Source organism: Mauremys mutica, chromosome 9, assembly GCF_020497125.1.
Source record: "Mauremys mutica isolate MM-2020 ecotype Southern chromosome 9, ASM2049712v1, whole genome shotgun sequence".
Lineage (NCBI taxonomy): Eukaryota > Metazoa > Chordata > Testudines > Geoemydidae > Mauremys > Mauremys mutica.
In genome coordinates this window covers 89,419,598-89,440,270 of record NC_059080.1, presented here as the reverse complement: position 1 = coordinate 89,440,270, position 20,673 = coordinate 89,419,598, and positions in this window count along the sequence as shown.

Genomic DNA, 20,673 nt, shown 5'->3' with positions numbered 1-20,673 from the left:
TTCCCTATTTCATTATCACTCAGGTTTGAGATCTTTTTACACCCACTTTGCACTGGCTTATGTAAAAGCAACTATAGTACACAAGTGGCAAGCCAACCATGAGTCAGACCTGTGGGCTGAGGAGCTGACGACAGGCTGCTGCTGCCTAGCTAGCTTGATAAAGGTGGGCTTTCTAGAAGCAGATCCCTAAAAGTATACCTACACTGCAATTAAAAACCTGCAGCTGCTGGCCCATACCAGCTGACTCTGGCTTGCGGGGCTTGAGCTAAGGAGCTATGTAATCAAGGTGCAGACACTCAGGCTCGGGGTGGAGCCCAGACTCTAGGACCCAGCAAAAGGGAAGGGTCCTAGAGCTCAGGGTCCAGCCTGAGCATCCACAACTCAATTAAACAACCCTTAGCCCAAGCCCTGAGTCAGCCCAGATTAAGGCATAGGCAGGCACTAAAGGCCCAGATTTAGGTGCAGAGTCACATGATGAGATCACACTCTCATCTTTCATTTAAAAAAAATGTTCCTAAGCCTTCTGGATGCAAAGAAAAGTTTTAAAACATGACCTGAATGTAACTGATGCCTGTCTGAGTCTGCAGACAGCCTGAAACAATAGCTCCAGATGGTGTGAACTGCCCATTCATCTTAATTCTGAAACCTGATGATATGAAGGGTGGGATCATGGTACCTGGTTGGGGCTATAACATGAGGATGGGGCCAGAGAATCCCCATATAGGTGCCTTGAGCCTTGGGTTGCTTTTATTTGGCCCTGTGCCAGTTTATTGTAAGTGAACATCTATCCAGATAAGGGTCTTTGAATAGGAAGGCAGCTCAAACTATTCTTTCCACTCCATATTTTTCATTTCATGGTAGTAGCCAGAGCAGGGGTATTTGGAAAGCGGGATCTCAACTCTGCTTTCTGCTCAGTAAGTATGTCAAATGCTGCATGATGAAATTTCTGCACAGCTTCAAGTAAACTCAGAAACAGGGGTTTTATTGAATTAAATCTGTCAATGAATAACACACTCTGCAGTACAGCAGCTCTTGGATTCTTTGTTTGCATCTTCAGTTCAATAAGAATTGTGGGTCTGGATTGTTTTTAAGCGGCTTCCTATGTTTCCAACGTTCTCCTGAATATCGTGGTAAGAAAAACACAACTGTGTTACTAGCAAGGAAAGAGGGTTTAGCAGCTGGTGGAGAGGGGGCAACTGGGGCTTATGTCACATTGAGCAGGAGGTAGCTTGATTTTTGGCATCCGGTGGTGGTTGAAGTGTTTGGCTTACTTCCTTCCCCCTTGTGACTACTGAGAAGAATGGAGCAATTCACTCCTCTATGGGTACGTCTACACTACGGGACTATTCCGAATTTGCATAAACCGGTTTTGTAAAACAGATTGTATAAAATCGAGTGCGCGCGGCCACACTAAACACATTAAATCGGTGGTATGCGTCCACGGTCCGAGGCTAGCATCGACTTCTGGAGCGTTGCACTGTGGGTAGCTATTCCGTAGCTATCCCATAGTTCCCGCAGCCTCCCCCGCCCCTTGGAATTTCCGGGTTGAGATCCCAGTGCCTGATGGGGCAAAAATCATTGTCGCGGGTGGTTCTGGGTAAATGTCGTCAGTCACTCCTTCCTCTGGGAAAGCAACGGCAGACAAGCATTTCGCGCCTTTTTTCCCTGGATTGCCCTGGCAGATGCCATAGCATGGCAATCATGGAGCCTGTTTTGCCTTTTGTGACTGTCACCGTATGTGTACTAGATGCCGCTGACAGAGGCGATTCAGCAGCGCTACACAGCAGCATGCTTTTGCTTTTGCATGACAGCAGAGATGGTTACCAGCTGTACTGTACCATCTACCAATCCATAAATTGGTAAAAAGATGATCATGGTTACCAGTCCTTTTGCACTGCAACACCTGTTGCTGTCATAAGTGCCCCTGGCTGCTCTTAGCCAGGGGCGCAAAAGCCAAAATTGGGAATGACTCCCTGAGTCAATCCCTCCTTTTTGGTATCTAAAAATAGAATCAGTCCTGTCTAGAATTTGGGCAAGTGTACTAGAGAACCACTGTATCATAGAACTAGAGAGCACAGCTGCTCTGTGTCAGATCCAGCAGAAATTATGATCTGTATGCTATTCACAGGGGGTGCTCCTGCAACAACCCCACCTGTTGATTCCGTTCTTCCCCCAGCCTTCCTGGGCTACCGTAGCATTGTCCCCCCACTTGTGTGATGAAGTAATAAAGAATGCAGGAAGAAGACACAGTGACTTGTTAGTGAGAAATGAGTGGAAGGCAGCCTCCAGCTGCTATGATAGTTCAGACAGGACAGTAAGGAGTGTGGAGGAGAGGAGCCCAGCATCCCTCTGCTAGTCCAGGGGCAATTGAATCTTTTCTTTACACATGAAGGGTGGGGGCAGATGGAGCTCAGCCCCCTGTTGCTATGGTGACGATGGTTATCAGCCATACTGTACCATCTACCAGGAAAAATTAGGACCAGGCGCCCTTGATTGACCTTACCGATGCTAGTCAGCATGGTTACCAGTCCTTTTGCACTGCCCCATGTGCCAATAGGCTGATGATGAGGACGGGTACCAGTCGTTTTGTACCATCAGCCACCCATGGCGGGGGGGGGGGGGAGCAAGGATGTTGGCGTTGAGTGCTGCAGCATCGCATCTATCTGCAGCATTCAGTAAAGATAGGGTGACATGTAAAAGAGTCAAGAGAGGATTGTTTTCCCTTTCACTTCTGGGGGTGGGTGGGGGGGTGCGTAGATTGCCGAGCTATGCCCTGACCCACCGCGGACAGTTTGACCCTAGAAGCATTTGGAGCTCAGCCAAGAATGCAAATACTTTTCGGAGACTGCAGGAACTGTGGGATAGCTGGAGTCCTCCAGTCCATGAGCGTCCATTTGATTCTTTGGCTTTCCGTTACGCTTGTCACGCACCAGTGCGCTGAGCCCCTGCTATGGCATCTGTCTGGAGATTTTTAAAAAATGATTTTGAATTTCGTCTTCTGTAATGGAGCGCTGATAGAACAGATTTGCCTGCCCTTACAGCGATCACATCCGCATGGTCCATGCGGGAGCTCTTTCTTTATTTTGATTTTTAACTGCATCGCCACCCGTGCTGATCGGAGCTCCACACTGGGCAAACAGGAAATATTCAAAAGTTCGCGGGGCTTTTCCTGTCTACCTGGACACTGCATCTGAGTTCAGATTGCTGTCCAGAGCGGTCAGTGGTGCACTGTGGGATACTGCCCGGAGGCCAATACCGTCGATCTGCGGCCACACTAACCCTAATCCGATATGGTAATACCGATATTAGCGCTACTCCTCTCGTTAGGGAGGAGTACAGAAACCGGTTTAAAGAGCCCTTTATACCGATATAAAGGGCCTCTCAGTGTTGACGGGTGTGGCGTTAAATCGGTTTTACGCTCCTAAAACCGGTTTAAACGCCTAGTGTAGACCAGGCTTATGAGACATTGTTTCAGGCTGCCCACAGACACAGGAAGACAGCACTGAATAATTTAAAAAGAGATTTTTTTTTTCCCCTCAGGCATCATAATTAGAAACTTTTTTTGAAAAAAAAAGTTTCCAATGAAGAGTTAAATACAGGCAGGATATTGCCTGCAATAAGTGAACAATGGAGGGTGAGTAGCGCTGAATTTATACCAGCCCATGAGAAGTAGAAGACGATGGGTAATTTAACATTGTCACAGATGTATCTATCGTAAATGGCCCGTGAAGTAAATTTGCACTATATAACACCACATCGTCCCTGCATTGTTCTTTTATTGTTTTAGCTTTTTTAAAATTGTTTTCAAAAAAATAAAATGGAAATGAAGTTTACCAAAAAACAAACATGAAAATGATTAAATTGCACCATTAGTTTATTTCCTTCTATTTCTGGCAGCTTCTCTCTGCCTTTTTGAAAAAAAATCAAAACTGCCTTATCAAAGAAAACAGGAGATAATACCTGTGAAACCACGTTATAACTTCAGCCTATGCCACAATTTCCCTTGAGAAAATGTGATATGGCTGAAAACTTTAGGTTTAATTTTCTTATTTATTTTACTGTGTTTCTTGGCCACTAATTGTGCTTATGTTTAGATACTACCATGGTGGACATGACGTAAAGACCTTAGAGCAGATCAAGGTGACACTTAACTAGTATTTAGTGAGAAGACTGGTTTTGGATTGTTTAGCAATATTTTTCTGGCACTTTATCTTTTAATTGTTTCAGCTATCACATTTGTCGCCACTATAGGCCTAATTCCAAAGCAATGACACATATGTATAAAGACGGCAGGGTAAGGCCCCAAATGACTCAATTAATAGGATTTGGGAGTATCATACATAGTGATTTATGAATAAGTAAAACAGTATTATATGATATGGTAATGCAGTGCATTATGGGGAAGTATTTACAGAATACAACTGGGCCTTAGGAATTTGGGATTCATTCCTGACTTCTCTGTGACTTTGGGCAAGACTGTAAACTCTGAGGTAGGGGACCATCTTTTATTCTGTGGTATACAGAGCCTGGTACAATCGGGTCCTGCTCTAAGGCTACACTACAAAATAATAATAATAAATCACCTTCTCTGAGAAGAAGTTTCCTCATCGGTAAAATAATTAAGTGCTTGGAGATATCCAGATGAAAAGCACTAAATAAGTGCAAAGCCTTAATTTTTAGACATTAAATTGTAGTATCAAATTGCAAACCCCATGGTAAAAAATACCTGTTCTCTACCATGATAATGTAGTGCTTCCTTGCTGACACCTCATCATTCCATTCTGAGCTGCAGAGGAACTACAGGAGCATAAATTAACAGAGCTGTCATGGTCATAAATATTTTAGACTGCAAACTTGCCACGAAGGAGATAGAAAATGTGAAATATTCAAAAGTATTTGAAAGACAGAATCCCTGTGTTCCAATACGATCCTAGCAGCACTTTACCATATGGTTTAATAAACTGCTAACTGACTTCAAATCAGGCCCATTATTTCCCTGCAAATACATCATGTGCCCATGGAATGACGTACATCGGCTATTGTATACAATGCATGCACCACTAACCCATCTGTTAAAATGGAAAAGGTTCAATGACGTTTGTTTTCATTTTAAAATGTTCAACAGCCAATCTTCTGATCACATTAGAAGCCTCAGCCAATGTTACTCAGCCAAACAAGCTGAATTCCATTCCAAGGAATTTATCTTCCATTGTTGTATGCAATGTTGTAGTAGCCATGTAGGTACCGGGATATTAGAGAGAGATACAGTAGGTGAGGTAATATCTTTTATTGGACCAATGAATAAAAGATATTACATCACTCACCTTTTCTCTCTAAAGAATTTATCAATACAGTGGAACCCATTTATGTCGACCTCGGTTAACTTGCCAACCCTATTAAGTGGACGGTTTACAAGAGGAACCGCCAAACGCCCTGTTTGCCTTATGGGTTTCTCATCTGTTATGTCGATTTGCAGAACCCTAATATCTCGAGCCCGTCCCCGACCCACCGTGTCCCCAGCCGCCCAGCCACGCTGTTCCCCGGCCGCCCGGCTCCCCAGCCCGGCGGTTCCCCGCGTACCCGCCCGCCCAGCTCCGCTTCCCCGCCTGCCCGCCCCCGCATACCCGGTCCCTGCCTGTCTCCGCCTGCCCGCCCGGACCCGCATACCTGGTCCCGGCTCGCCTGCCGCCCGCCCGCCCGGCTCCGCCTCGCCTCCCGCCGGTCCCTGCCTGTCCCCTACCAGCCGCCCAGCCACGCGGTTCCCCGCCGCCCGGCTCCCCAGCCCGGCGGTTCCCCGCGTACCCGCCCGCCCAGCTCCGCTTCCCCGCCTGCCCGCCCCCGCATACCCGGTCCCTGCCTGTCTCCGCCTGCCCGCCCGGACCCGCATACCTGGTCCCGGCTCGCCTGACGCCCGCCGCCCGCCCGGCTCCGCCTCGCCTCCCGCCCGGTCCCTGCCTGTCCCCTACCAGCCGCCCAGCCACGCGGTTCCCCGGCCGCCCGGCTCCCCAGCCCGGCGGTTCCCCGCGTACCCGCCCGCCCAGCTCCGCTTCCCCGCCTGCCCGCCCCCGCATACCCGGTCCCTGCCTGTCCCCGCCCGCCCGCCCGGCCCGCATACCTGGTCCCTGCCCGTCCCCGCCCGTCCCCGCCCCACATACCTGGTCCCGGCTTCTCCTGCCGCCCGCCCGCCGGCTCCGCTTCCCCGCCCGCCGGTCCCCGCTGCCCCGCCCCGCATACCCGGTCCCTGCCTGTCCCCGCCCGCCCGCCCGGCCCGCATACCTGCTCCCTGCCCGTCCCCGCCCGTCCCCGCCCCACATACCTGGTCCCGGCTTCTCCTGCCGCCCGCCCGCCGGCTCCGCTTCCCCGCCCGCCGGTCCCCGCTTCCCCGCCCCGCATACCCGGTCCCTGCCTGTCCCCGCCCGCCCGCCCGGCCCGCATACCTGGTCCCTGCCCGTCCCCGCCCGTCCCCCCCACATACCTGGTCCCGGCTTCTCCTGCCGCCCGCCCGCCGGCTCCGCCCGGTCCCCGCTTCCCCGCCCCGCATACCCGGTCCCTGCCTGTCCCCGCCCACCCGCCCGGCCCGCATACCTGGTCCCTGCCCGTCCCCGCCCCACATACCTGGTCCCGGCTTCGCCTGCCGCCCGCCCGCCGGCTCCGCTTGCCCGTCCGCCCGTCCGCCCGGCTCCGCTTTGCCGGATCCAGCCACGTGCAGGCAGCGCGGTAAGGGGGCAGGGAGGGGGTGGGGGGGGTGGATAGGGGTTTATCTCGATCATTGGTTATCTCGATGGCTTTTGGCAAACCCCTAGGCCGTCGAGATAACAGGGTTTAACTGTAGATATCTGCAAGCAGCATTTCTTTCACGGAACTGCATCCAAGTCCAGGCTTCATAGTCTGAGGGCATTCAGATATCAGATTCTGCTTCAAGGTAAAGCACAGATGGAGGCCAGCTGTAAAGTTCAGATTCAGATTCAAACACCCCCAAAGATTATAGGCATTGCTAGGAGACATATTTCTCAGCTTGTTCAGTGCTGGGTATTCTGCCCTACATGAGAAAATGAATCCACCCTTTCTAAAGGCCACTTTAAATTATATGCAAGAGTTATCATTTAATTACAACTACATATGATATTATCTTCCCTTGATAGTTCAGCAGCTTTTCAGAAGCCCTTAAAATTATATTCAATTTAGTATGAGACACTGATGTTCTCATCCATGAATTTTGTCAGGTACAGTGTGATGCCAAATGGAATCATTGTAATTCATGTCTTGGAGACATAGCCAATAACCCTATAGACACTTGCATCTGAAGAAGTGGGTATTCACCCACGAAAGCTCATGCTGCAAAACGTCTGTTAGTCTATAAGGTGCCACAGGATTCTTTGCTGCTCCTATAGACACCGTATGTCACCAATGTCTGTGTGGGAAACACTCATCTTGACATTGTATCTGGCTTTTAAAAAGTTCTTTAGACAGCACCAATTCAATCATAATTTAATTGCAACATGCTGTATCATTCCTAGCATGAAATGAAATCCATATACCAGTAATATAAGGCATAAATCCAATAACTGCTTTTTTATATTAGAAAGTTATTATATTAAAAAATGCTGAAGACACTGGCCAAAATTTCAGACCTTTCTAAACTACAAATGCCTCCTGCCTGGTCTTCCTGACATCCGTCTCACATCTATTCATAATTCTGCTGGCTCACTGCTTTGACCACGTAATGCTCCTCCTTTGGGTCCCTCCACTGGCTCCCCTTCCCCTCCACATGAAACGCAAAACTCTCTCACCTGAAACTTCAAACCCTTCACAACTTATTTCCTCTCTACTTATCCTCCTCCTTATCTCACCATGTCATGACTTGCCCCATTCTCCCTGCCAATAATGGCAGCCTCCATCATCCCACTTGTCCACCTCACCCCCAGCTCCTTCGTCATGCATAGAATATCATCCCTGAATCCATTATCCTGCCCTCCCTGTCCTGTGATACCTGTAGTAAACCATGTAATGACAATGGTTAGGCAGGTGCCTGTTAGTTAGCCATTAATATCTCTTGTTCACTTACAACAAAAATCATGAAGCTTCCAAACCGTACACAGAGTTAATCTATGCAACCTGGTGCTCCTATAACCATCACTCAAATTTTGTCCCTTCTCTTCTCTGCTGTGTTTTCCATCCACCTGGTGTGTCTTGTTCCCACTTGTATTGCAAGTTCTTTGGGACAAGGGCAGTCACAGTTCAGCATGAGTTCTAATTCTGCTGTCTCATTGTCACTCTGTGCCTGCATTTTTTCTCAAGAGTGGAATCCTGTGATTCACCCCACTTCTAGTGTGTGTCTCCAGGCTACAGCTCCCCTGGTTACCAATCACGTTTCCTAAGCAGGCCCAATTGCATCTGGTGCCTGCCTGAGACATTGCTTCAGGAGCTGTGATAAATAGGAAAACGCAGTGACCACCCGGCAGCTTCTTCAAAACAAAGTATTATTTATTTATCCATGTAGGAACATAGCAATAAGAGAAAAAAGGGATAAAACAACAAAAAGGTCTGCATGCCTCTGGTGTTACCTAAAGCTTAGCCTTTCTCTCAAGACTTAAGTAGGCCCAACTTATCCTAAGTACCTCTGCTTCTTGGGGTTCTGTCTCCCCCCGAAGACCCTGCTTCTCACATTCTTCAACAGGGCTGCTCTTTTTAACAGTTTCCAAGTTCTTTGTTTAACATTTCCCATGTTAAGGGGCCTGGCCCTATGCTAAGGTATGCTGTGCCCAACTTGGACAGAGACAAAATTTCAAAGGCCTTGACACATATATTGTCAGTTGAGCTCCAGTGATTGGGCTATATAAAGCCATTGACTAGTTTGTCCAGATGGCCAAAACCACTTAAGATTGACTTAACCTTAGTTATCTTTTAACAAGGAACACCATAACCAGGAAACAGAGGTTCACTTAACAGTCCTAAAAATATTACAGATATCTCCCATGTTCTTCACAGGAACCAGCTTTCATTTTAAATGTATACGACACTCAGTACAAACCAAGCCCTGATCTTGAATGGAGCCTTTCGGCAATGCTGAAATACAAATGATAAATAACACTAACACTTTAGATTGGGGTTTGTTCTCTGGTTAGCAGGAAGCTGAATAGCTAATTTTATGCCTCGCTGGTGAGGAGCCCACATTTCATTCTGGATGAAAGCTTTCATCTTTGTTCTAGTTCACATACATGAACATTTTTAATTAGAGTTGTACAATGTAGAGCACTCGAGTTCATGCATTGTGCATAATGCTTGGCAGTTTTCAGCCCACTGGCATCATAGCATTTTAGCCACGGATGTTTCTCTGATATCATTTATGGGTTTTCTATTGTCACAAATATTCCTTCCACCCCCACCCCTTAAATATTTGTCCTATATAGTCACAGCACAGGAGAATAAACAAAAAAGCCCCTTAAAGAACCCACCCTCATAACCGTCCACACTACAAAGCCCCTTGCTTTCTGGCCCTCCTTTACTGTGTCTCAGCTGAATTCAGCTACTGAGAGTCAAACCCTAAAGTCCTTAGTCAGGCCGAGATCCATTGGGTCCAATTAGCCCAGGGTTTCTCAAAAAGGGGTCACCACTTCTGCGGAGAAAGCCCCTGGAGGGCTGGGCCTGTGTGTTTACCTGCCCCGTCTGCAGATCCGGCTGATCGCGGCTCACACTGGCTGCAGATCGCTGCTCCGGCCAATGGGAGTTGCTGGAAGCGGCGGCCAGTAAGTCCCTCGGCCCGCGCCACTTCCAGCAGCTCCGGAACAGGGGCTTTCCCTACAGAAGCAGCGACCCCTGTTTGAGAAACCCTGAATTAGCCTAATGCTGAGAGGTGCTGAACACCTGCAATTCCCACTGAAATCCACAGGGCAGACACTGAGGTCCTCACTTCACTTCTAGAGGGATAGCTCAGTGGTTTGAGCATTGGCCTGCAAAACCTAGGGTTGTGAGTTCAATCCTTGAGGAGACCACTTAGGGATCTGTGGGCAAAAATCAGTACTTGGTCCTGCTAGTGAAGACAGGGGGCTGGACTCAATGACCTTTCAGGGTCCCTTCTAGTTCTAGGAGATAGGTATGTCTCCAATTATTAAATACTCAATTCTTATTCGGGCAAATCCCCACTTTAGTAAATGTGCAAAACCCTGATGCCATGACTGAGATTTTACTCAGTTCTTAGTCTTGACTACAATGGCAGTTTGCCTGAACAGAGACAGCGTGAACACTGAGTCAGAGCTTCAGAATGTGGCCAAACGTAACTCTTAACAAACACTCTTCGCTATTTGGATAGCATTAGTAGCCTAACAGGGGAAATAGGTTGTGCTCTTTAGGGACCATATTTTCCTCTCTATTAACTTGAGTGCTAGGGAGAAAAGCTAGCAGAGACCCACCAAAGGACAGGGAAATGGTGGGGACAGGGGGGAATAGATAGAAACACTGCAACATGCTTCCCCTCATGTCTGCAGAGATGTCCACAGCAGAAAACAACATTGATGCTCTCTCTGTTATCTTTAGTGGCATTCCATTCAGTGCAATTCAGTGCAGCAGGGAGGAGGGAGCATGGCTCCTGACAAGCCATGCTGAGGGCTCTGGTGGGTAGCATTTAGGTTCAAGGCCTTTGTACAAGTGATCTTGCTCTCTGCAGATAGGGTTGCCAAATTTCTAATTACAGAAAACCAAACACCCTTGCCCTTCCCCTGCCCTGTCCCCTCCACAAGGCCCCACCTCTGCCCTGCCCCTCCTCCGAGGCCCCACCCCCATTCACTCCATCCCCCACTCTTCGTCACTCACTCATTTTCACCAGGCTGGGGCAGGGGTTGGGGTGTGGATGTCAGGAGATCCATGTGATTTCTCCATGCAGATTTCCAGACACGCAAAAGTACTGGTGGGTCTCAGTCCTTGTCTGTCTAAATAGAAGAAACCCCCCACTGCCTGTGCTGGAACAATCTCAGAGAAACTTTGGGAGCTGGGAACTGGAAAGTTTCCTGACTCTCCTGGGGTTTGCCTGATACAAACTAGTCCAAAGACACTTGGATGATTGTTCACATTAGCATCTTATCCATGATAGACATAGACAGAGAGAGAAAACATGGAGCTTTTCCTTTTTGCTGGTATTGTCAATGCTAATGAAATAGACTATGTTGACTGTTCTCTGAAAGTAATGTCCTGACCTCATCCAAATGGTTATTTTCAATAGGTTAATAGGCAGGCATCCAAGTCAAACAGACTATCAGCAGCAGGTACATTTGCTATTAACTCTTCTAGTTATACTACTTGATTAAATGTTGTTTTTACTAAGGTTTTATTCCCATCCTGATATATTACTTATATCGACTTTTATATAGACATTTATCTAACCTACTCTTAAATATCTCCAGAAATGGAGATTCCACAACCTCCCTAGGCAATTTATTCCAGTGTTTAACCACCCTGACAGTTAGGAACTTTTTCCTAATGTCCAACATAATCCTCTCGTGCTGCAGTTTAAGCCCATTGCTTCTTGTTCTATCCGTAGAGACTAAGGTGAACAAGTTTTCTCCCTCCTCCTGATGACACCCTTTTAGATACCTGAAAACTGCTATCATGTCCCCTCTCAGTCTTCTCTTTTCCAAACTAACCAAACCCAATTCTTTCAGCCTTCCGTCATAGGTCATGTTCTCAAGACCTTTAATCATTCTTGTTGCTCTTCTCTGGACCCTCTCCAATTTCTCCACATCTTTTTTTGAAATGCGGTGCCCAGAACAGGACACAATACTCCAGTTGAGGCCTAACCAGTGCAGAGTAGAGCGGAAGAATGACTTCTCGTGTCTTGCTCACAACACACTTGTTAATGCATCCCAGAATCATGTTTGCTTTTTTTGCAACAGCATCACACTGTTGACTCATGTTTAGCTTGTGGTCCACTATAACCCCTAGATCCCTTTCTGCCATACTCCTTCCTAGACATTCTCTTCCCATTCTGTATGTGTGAAACTGATTGTTCCTTCCTAAATGGAGCACTTTGCATTTCTCTTTGTTAAACTTCATCCTGTTTACCTCAGACCATTTCTCCAATTTGTCCAGATCATTTTGTATTATGATCCTATCCTCCAAAGCAGCTGCAATCCCTCCCAGTTTGGTATCATCTGCAAACTGAAGGTCTCAGCAGAAAGACCGAGGGCTGAATGGGGCACAGAGATTGAACAACATACATACCTCCCCTTAGAAGCAGGCCCTCCAGATCATGACTGACACATGCTGGTGGGGTGGAGAAAACTGCCCAGGTTCTGTGGCTTCCTGCCACAGGGCTGACCATATGGCACCTTTCACAATGACTCACATTTTGTTTGTAGTTCTAAAGAAAGTGGTAAAGTTTTGTTGGTCTGTGATTTACCAGCTCTTAAAAAATCAGTTATTGGGTTCATTAATTCATAGCCCAGTAAATTCCTGCTATGGAAAGACTGCTCTGTCTTTCCATAGCAACTTCCCTGTGCAGAACTTAGCAGACGTTAAGTGCTAGATCGTAACTAACCTCAAGTGAAAGCAGCAAGGAATCCTGTGGCACCTTATAGACTAACAGACGTTTTGGAGCATGAGCTTTTGTGGGTGAATACCCACTTCGTCGGATGCAACTGGATGCAACTGAGCATGAGCTTTCGTGGGTATTCACCCACGAAAGCTCATGCTCCAAAACATCTGTTAGTCTATAAGGTGCCACAGGATTCTTTGCTGCTTTTACAGATCCAGACTAACACACGGCTACCCCTCTGATACTTAACCTCAAGTGGATGAGTGAAGGGAGGCGAGAGCATACAAGGTGTCTCATCCCTCCTCTTGGACCCTGCCCAGATGTCTGATACGAGCCACTACTCATGGCTAGCAACACCAGCAGTGCTAGCCTCCTGGAAGGGAGGTATGGCACCAGGCCAGCCTGCTTCTGCACCACTGAAGAGAGATGGCAGGGCATGTCGGGGAGCACATGCTATCCCCTTTACAAAGTTGATAGAGCTGTGCTCTAATATGCGCTCTCCCAGAGCTTCTGCTGGAATGCTGACTGAGTCAGTAGAATTTCTCTGGGGGCTCCCACTCTGATATGGCTTCTCTTAACACCCTTCTCTCCCTCCCAAAAGGGGCCGTGGCTTAAAAGCTATACTCTGGTCCTGATTGATTAAACCTCACATACCCCTGTGAAGTACATAGGTGGTATATCTCCTTTATACCAATGGGGAAACTAGACTCAGAAAAGTTAAATGACTGCCCAACGTCACATAGTAAATCAGTGCTGGAACCAGGAATGGCCAAATTCTGCCCTGACTTATATGGGTTGTCTGGGGTACACTGCAAATCGGGGTGCACTGCTCCTAATTCACAGCGAGTTTACTTTTGTTTACTTACGGCCCAGTCCTGAAAGCACCTTCAACCCCTGCCAGATTGGGCCCATAGAACTTTATTACATATATCGCACCAGTCAAAGACACAGCAGCACTCTTTTCCTTGGGGTTAGCTGCGCTGATGTTCCTTTGGCTTTGAGCATCACATGGCCTGTCTATGATGTGGCAGGCAGGCAGTGAGAGCTGCCAAGTGGGTATTAGCCCCAGTCATTGTGCTGAAATCAGAGTAGGAATTCTGCAAGCAAAACTATCCTTTGACTTTTTGCTTTCAGATTCTGACATAACATCGTATTGTTTTCCCGACAAGCTGCTGAGTGAAGTACAACAAGGTTGGGCTTGTGTGGTAACTAAGCAGGGGCTAAGGAGTTCCTGGCTTGGACTACTAATGAGCTGTATACAAATCTTTGCAGCAGTCCTTTGTTCTCCCGCCCTCCATGCTTGGGCATGGCTGTTATATAAAACGATGACTAATCCCTGAATTCAATTTCCTTAACATCTTTTTGCCGGCTCTTGTTGACACTGCAGTGGCAATTTAGATCTCAGCCTGAACGTTAAGGAGCAGCTCTGAAGAGCTGAGAAGTACTGCCTCCTGACAGGGGCTCTTCTGGGGATTGGCAGGAGCAGCTCCCTTCCCTCTGCACGACCATCTTGTAAGGACCATCAGGCTGCACAGTGCCCTATGCTGGCAGGAGCTAGGTTTTCATTTACCAAGATACTACAGTTACAAACCCTGGGCAAAACGTTGCTCCCTGGTGTAAACTCAGAGTGACTCCACTGCTACACTTTTTATACTCCGAGGTGCTATTTGTAGCAGCGGTAAAGAAATGTGTTCATTTTTTTTATTTTTAAGTATCTAATTAATTATTTTATCCTGACACCCATTTCATTTTTAAGAAATGTCCTCTTTTTAGTGAGGAGGGGGAAAGAAAGAGTGAAAGGTTGCTCTGCTGTACTCTGCATTTCGGAAGAAGGAGAGCACTGGCTCAAATGGATGGAGGGGAAATAACGAAGGCCCCTATTCTGCAACGTACTTAAGCAGGTGCCTAACTTTAAGCATGTGAATAGTCCCACTGACTTCACATGAATTACTTCTGTGCCTAAAGTTAGACATCTGCTTGCAGAATAGGAGCCTCAAAGAATAGTTCCATTCAGTGGCCTCACTTCTGCACAGCACTTAAGCAAATGCCTTGAGAATATGCCTAAGGGCCACTGACTTCAGTAAGAGTTGAATATGTGGTTAACTGCTTTGCTGACTAGGGATGGACTTAAGCATATGCTTAGGCACTTTGCTGAATTGGGGCCTGTATCACTATGGTACTGCTGCTAATGAAATGCATAATAATGGATGCTAAATGAATTCCACATCTTCTGCCTAGCTACAAAAAATGGGATATCTCCTTCAGGGCTAAGTGAAAGAAGTGTCACTCTATGCAGTGTCAAATCATTGGTGTTGCTGGCAATTTGTTACTTGTGTACACACACACACACACACACACACACACACACACACACACACACACCTTTCCCACCCTAACTGTACAGCTTCCAAGGTCATGTGACAGACATAAGTCCTGTGGTGATACTGACATAACAGAACTAGGTAGATGGCTTGCAGATTTGCCATTTGCTAGGTTCCTTAGAAACTGCTTACTTGCACCTCTTTTCTCAGGTGCAAATAAGTGATAAGCAGGTCCTGTGAAGGGTGTTCTCAGGAGATGGTTTATTCCTAAACTGAATTTTTCCTGAACACTAAATTATGTAGTAACATCTGCAGCCAAACACAGGGCTGGAAAACAGCACTTTTTGGTGGAAGGCGGTAGAACCTTTGCTCTTGTTTAGAGAGTAGTTGTATTAAGCACTCATTCACATATTGCCAACCATCTGATAACGTATCAATAGAGGCATTCCTACTTGAAGAGATTAGGGTAACTGAAAAAGACGCTGCTACCATTAGAAAGTCATCCTCCCTGACCAGAGAATAACACTTACCTGGTTTGAAATTTTTTAGCTAACTTTTTAGAAAAGTAGTAAAGGTCTCTAGGCTAGAGCCTGCCTTTGCTCTCTACGCAGAACTCACACGGAGGTCAACAGTAATACTTTGCACTTAATCACTATGTGACACCTTTCATCTGATGTCCTGTCTAATCCCCCTTTACTACTGTGATAGGTGCTCTGGGCCAAGTACAAACTTAAAGGAAGCATCAGAGTAGTCTGAGACTGGATCATCTCAAAGCACTTTACAGGCATTAAATAAATAAGGTTCAGAATGCCCCCGTGAGGTTGACAAGTATTTATCAGCTCCATTTTACACAGAGAGAAACAGAGACAGATTTACCCAAGGGAAGGATATTAAATTAAATGGAAGGAGTGGAAAGGTGCCTTCTAAAACAACTGTTTTGAATCTCTGTAACACTGTGGACTATACTAATGAGGAACATGCACAATAGCTTGTTTACAGAAAGCTTTCATGCCTGTTGTGCAGTTGAATACTATCCAACAGAATGGGAGAAAAAGACCTACTAAGAAAACTATTAATGTGCAAGCTTCTTTGACTGCTGATGTTTCCCATTAATTGCAGGCCCCAGCGTTTCTCAAATTCAGCCACCATGGCTGAATGCAGCCACCAGGGCTTTTCCTGCAGCCACAACAGCCTCCTGGGCAGAGGTGGAGGAAGGGGCAAAACAGTGTCCCCTCCCTGCAGCGCCCGGGGGAGGGCTTCAGTCCACCCACCCACCCTTCAGCCGTAGGACTCCAGGGATAGGCTTCAGTCCCTGTCCCTGGAGGCTCCAAGGGTGGGTTTCAGCCCAACCCCTGCCAGCTCCAGGCATGGGACTCTGGTTCTGGGCTTCAGCAGGGCCAGTCTTACTGGGCAAGAGGCAAGGAGTGGGGTGAGCCTGGAGTATGAGGCCATAGAAGGGAGCGCAGGGCAATGGCGGGAGGAAGCAGCAGGGCCTGTGAGGGCGATGGGGAGACTAGGGGAGTGGGTGGAGGTAGCAGGGGTCAGGGGGAATCTGTGGAAGATGGAGGGCGGCAGCAGAGCCAGAGCCACCCATGTACAACTGTACATTATTTTTATTATCGAGCCTGCAAAAAACCCTTATAGAAATAAATTACAATGATTTGGACATGTATCTGTGCATATTTATTTGTTTTTCCTAAAGTTAATTAAGTATTTTAGGAAAATTTGACAGAGCAGCCACCAGCAAGAGTTGGTGGCTACATTCTGAGGCCACCAAATATTTTCTTCTGAGAACCCCCTCTAGCATATAACCTTTGCACATGTCTAAGAGAGAGCAAGTCAGATTCAACCCAAAAGTCTGAATCCCAGCCCTCTGCTCTCACTCATGCCAACATATGGCCTTTGCTTTGTTCTGATAGTTTGAAGTGTGTGTGTGTGTATCCTCCCATATAGTCCAGTAGGGTGTACTCTGCATGATTCCACCCCAGCTTGCAGACGGGGATTTAAATGGCTGAGTGCACAAAACACTAGACATCTTGAATCTGACAATAGGGACACTCTTTTCCTATGACTTGTCTTGTTGTATTTATGTCACACTTTATCCTGTGACCTAACTAAAGGAAATATGGAGATGAGGGAATGCTTGTCCATTCTCAAATAGCAAAGTGTGGCATTGAAATCATGTAGCTTCAGGCACAAAACTTGGGTCTTTCATCATCCTGATCATTGCACAAACACACCAGAGATGGAGAAGAGGAGAAAGTTATAATGCTACATATACATAATTCCTTAAACATTATCTTTACGTACATTTTGCAGTGATTATGATGACCAGTGGGCTATTGAATCTTGCTAGAGACCTCACCTGCCACATTTTGGTAAACTTAATATGCAAGTGTCTGATGCAGGAAATCCCTGTAAGATTCTATGCACTCCCTGTGCCCTCTGCCAGTTGGCACCCAACAGTTCCTGGGTCACAGTAGGTCAGTGGGAGACTAAATCCCCCTGCACTCAAAGGGAAACTTAGCAGCACAACAGGGTAGAGACACTCATCCATAGTATTTAGTGCATATAATGCACAGAGAGATGAGGCATGGCCTGAGGACATGGAAGTGTGGCCCAGTAAAAAATCCTATGCCATATGCCCCACACAGACATCTTCAGAGCTTCTGGCCACCCTACCTTACAGAGGCCGCAGTGTGGCCCCAGTGGTCATCGGGATTTGCCTCAGCTACTTTTGAAAATGGGATCAAGGTTCTTAAGTCGATAAGGTGCTTAGGATAATTTGATTTTTTTCCCCTTACATTTTCAGTGGTGCAAACAAGAGAAGGTGTGTTGAGTAGTTCGTTTGCTGAAACTCCTCTGGTCATTAGAGACAACAGAGCTCAGGGAGGGTGTTTGTGAAACAGAAAAATTTACAGGAATTGCTGTTTGCAGAAAAATATTTAAAGCCTTGACATTATCTAGTACAGACAGAAAGCTTGTGTTGCCACTGGGAATCCCACCTTTTGTCCACCTGCTTATTTTGTGAGAGAGGAGAATTTTGAAAATTCATTGCCTCAGTATTTTCCCCTAACAAGCTTCTTTTGCTTCCTCATCTTCCCCTGCATACAATAATGTGGACAGGAACAATTGAGGGCCTGTTCCTGCAAGACACTGAGGGCTTGGCTACACTTGCAGGTATGCAGCGCTGGGAGTTACAGCTGTCTTCGTACAGCTGTGTAGGGAAAGCGCTGGAGTGTGGCCACACTGACAGCTACCAGCACTGCAGTGTGACCACATTTGCAGCATTTGAAGCAGTGTTGGGAGTGGTGCATTATGGGCAGCTATCCCAGCGTTCAAGTGGCTGCAACGTGCTTTTCAAAAGGTGGGGGTGGAGTGTGACAGGGAGCGTGGGGGAGAGAGAGAGATTTGGAGCCGACACTGTATCAGCTCCCTGCCTTGCAAATTCTGACCATTTCCCCGACCCCTCATTCACTCTTAAATGCAAACAGCCTGCAGACCAGATAAGCAGCTGCTCCAACGGACTCCCTTTCCCCCCCTCTCCCCGCCCGCCGTGCTGTTTCTCTCCTCAAGCAAACACTAGCTGTAGACATTCATCCCCCTGCCTGCCTCATTCACAGCAAACAGGAGCTGTGTTTGTTTTTTAGATAAGCAGCTCCGGGAGCCCCGAGTTCACAACAAAACAAAGAGAGGCATCATAACAAAACAAAGAGAGTTCTTTAGTTAAAAGCATTATGGGAAAATTCTGGAGGCCAATTACAGCGCTTTTGGTGGCCACACTGGCGGAGCAGCGCTGCATCACCAGCGCTGCAATAGTTATACCCGAGGCAGAGCAGGAGTACAGCCAGCGCTGCAGACAGGGAGATGCAACGCTGTATGTGCCTTGCAAGTGTGGACGGTGAGTAAGTTGCAGCGCTGTAAACCCACCACCAGCGCTGCAACTCTCCAGTGTAGCCAAGCCCAGAATGAGTTTGGCACTCACTGCCTCAAAGGGAGAGGGCTTGAATTGTAGAGACCCTATATACAAAGCCCATGAACAATCAGAATCCCACATTGCATAGGAGAGAGCCCTGGGAGATTACTATTTAGCTATTTCCCAGCAGAATAATGAATAGGATTTTTTTTTCAAAATTCAGGCACAATTTCAATAAGAGCAATGTAACCTGACCCGGAGGCTATTACACATAGCTAGGGCAGAGGGGGTGCCTGGAATAGCCAAGTAAATGCTAGACGCCACAGAAGATTGATCAAGGCTGAAAAGGTTAGCTGATGAGTTCTGTACCATCCTAACAAATTACTAATTTTCTATGAGTAATTTTTAAAGGTCAGTAATCAGAATTCTGAAAATAAGGCCCCACTGCGGATAAGATGTACAGAAGCTCCCTGACTTACAAATTTTGTGTAAATTGGGAACGTATCTCTGACAATTAGGCTAAAAAAAAAAAAAAAAAAGCTTTCGGAACTTACGGAACTTTTTCCATAAGTCTGGATTTCCATAAGTCGGGTTTGCGTAACCTGGGGCAGCGTCTGTAATCATAAACATATCGATGGCCAATTGCATGAGTTGGACATTCTGCAGAATGTTTAATGAAGTCAGATATATATTTTAAAAAATCAAATCATTCTTTTGTGACTGCAGCGGGGCAGTTACTCCGCTCTTGTGGAAAAAGGCTAGGCTGATTGGGGAAGCAGCCACCGCTGGGGCCATGCCCCAATCAGGCCACATCTGGAGGAGCCGGGTGAGTCTCTCTCTAGCTGTGGAGAGAGAATAGGGTACCTGGAGCAGAGCAGTGCTGGGGAAGAGCAAGAGGAGCTGGGGAGCTGCAGCCTGGTAAACCCCCAGGCTGCAGGCCTTGGTGAAGACCTACAAAGAGGTACTGGAACTACAGAGGTACAGCCCAGGGAATAGGCAGAGGCAGCTGGTCTGACCCCCTTGCCAATGATGAATGGCCATTACAGACTGCAGTTTGCCCCAGTGAGAGGGGGCCAGATGATGACTGGCAGTAGCCACTGAGACAAGATGGATATAGAGGGGTGCGGGTTCCCCTGGGAGGGGAGACCCAGAGAGTGGGGGGTACTGTGGGCGGCAGAACTCCAAGGAGAAGGGGCCCTGGGGTCCAGGAGTGACATGGGGGCCTGAGGCAGGCAAGACACCGGCCAGCAGAGGGCGCTCTGAGGCTGAAGAGCTAATTCCTAAGCCAACCAGCAGGAGGCGCCGCACCAATGAGTTGTTGCTCTGCTACAGTGACATTTACCAGTAAGTTACTCTGAAAAATACTACTGTATGAATGGCATCATGGGGTTATTGCCTTCCAATGATTTCCAGATCCAGTTAGAAAACCCACTTGTGAAGTGGACTAAGTATGAGCCGTACAAACTTATCCCAAGATCCGAAAAGACAAATTTGGTTCTTTCCTACTCACACTTTATCACTAGTCATAGCAATTCTGAGGATCTCATTCTGCCCTCAATTGCCATTGCATTATCTTCAACAGGCTCATATGGGTGAGCCAGCAGTTGGAACTTAGTGAACTATTCTGTGGATGATGCACAAGGAAGAACAGACTCCTACTCACTCTCCGTTGACTCTGCCAGGCTAACAGAACAAAGAGCAGTAAAAAATTAATTAAGAAGGTGACATGTTAACATCGACACTTTTCAGAACACAGCTATACTAAAGTGGCCTGATTTTTCAAGAGCGCTGAGCTCCTGCAGTTCCCACTGACCTAATGAGGCCTTAGGTTGCTCAGAATCTCAAAAAATCAGGCCATCTGAGTCTAATCAGGGAAAATCTGGCTCCTGAAGCTCTGAGAGCTGCACTGG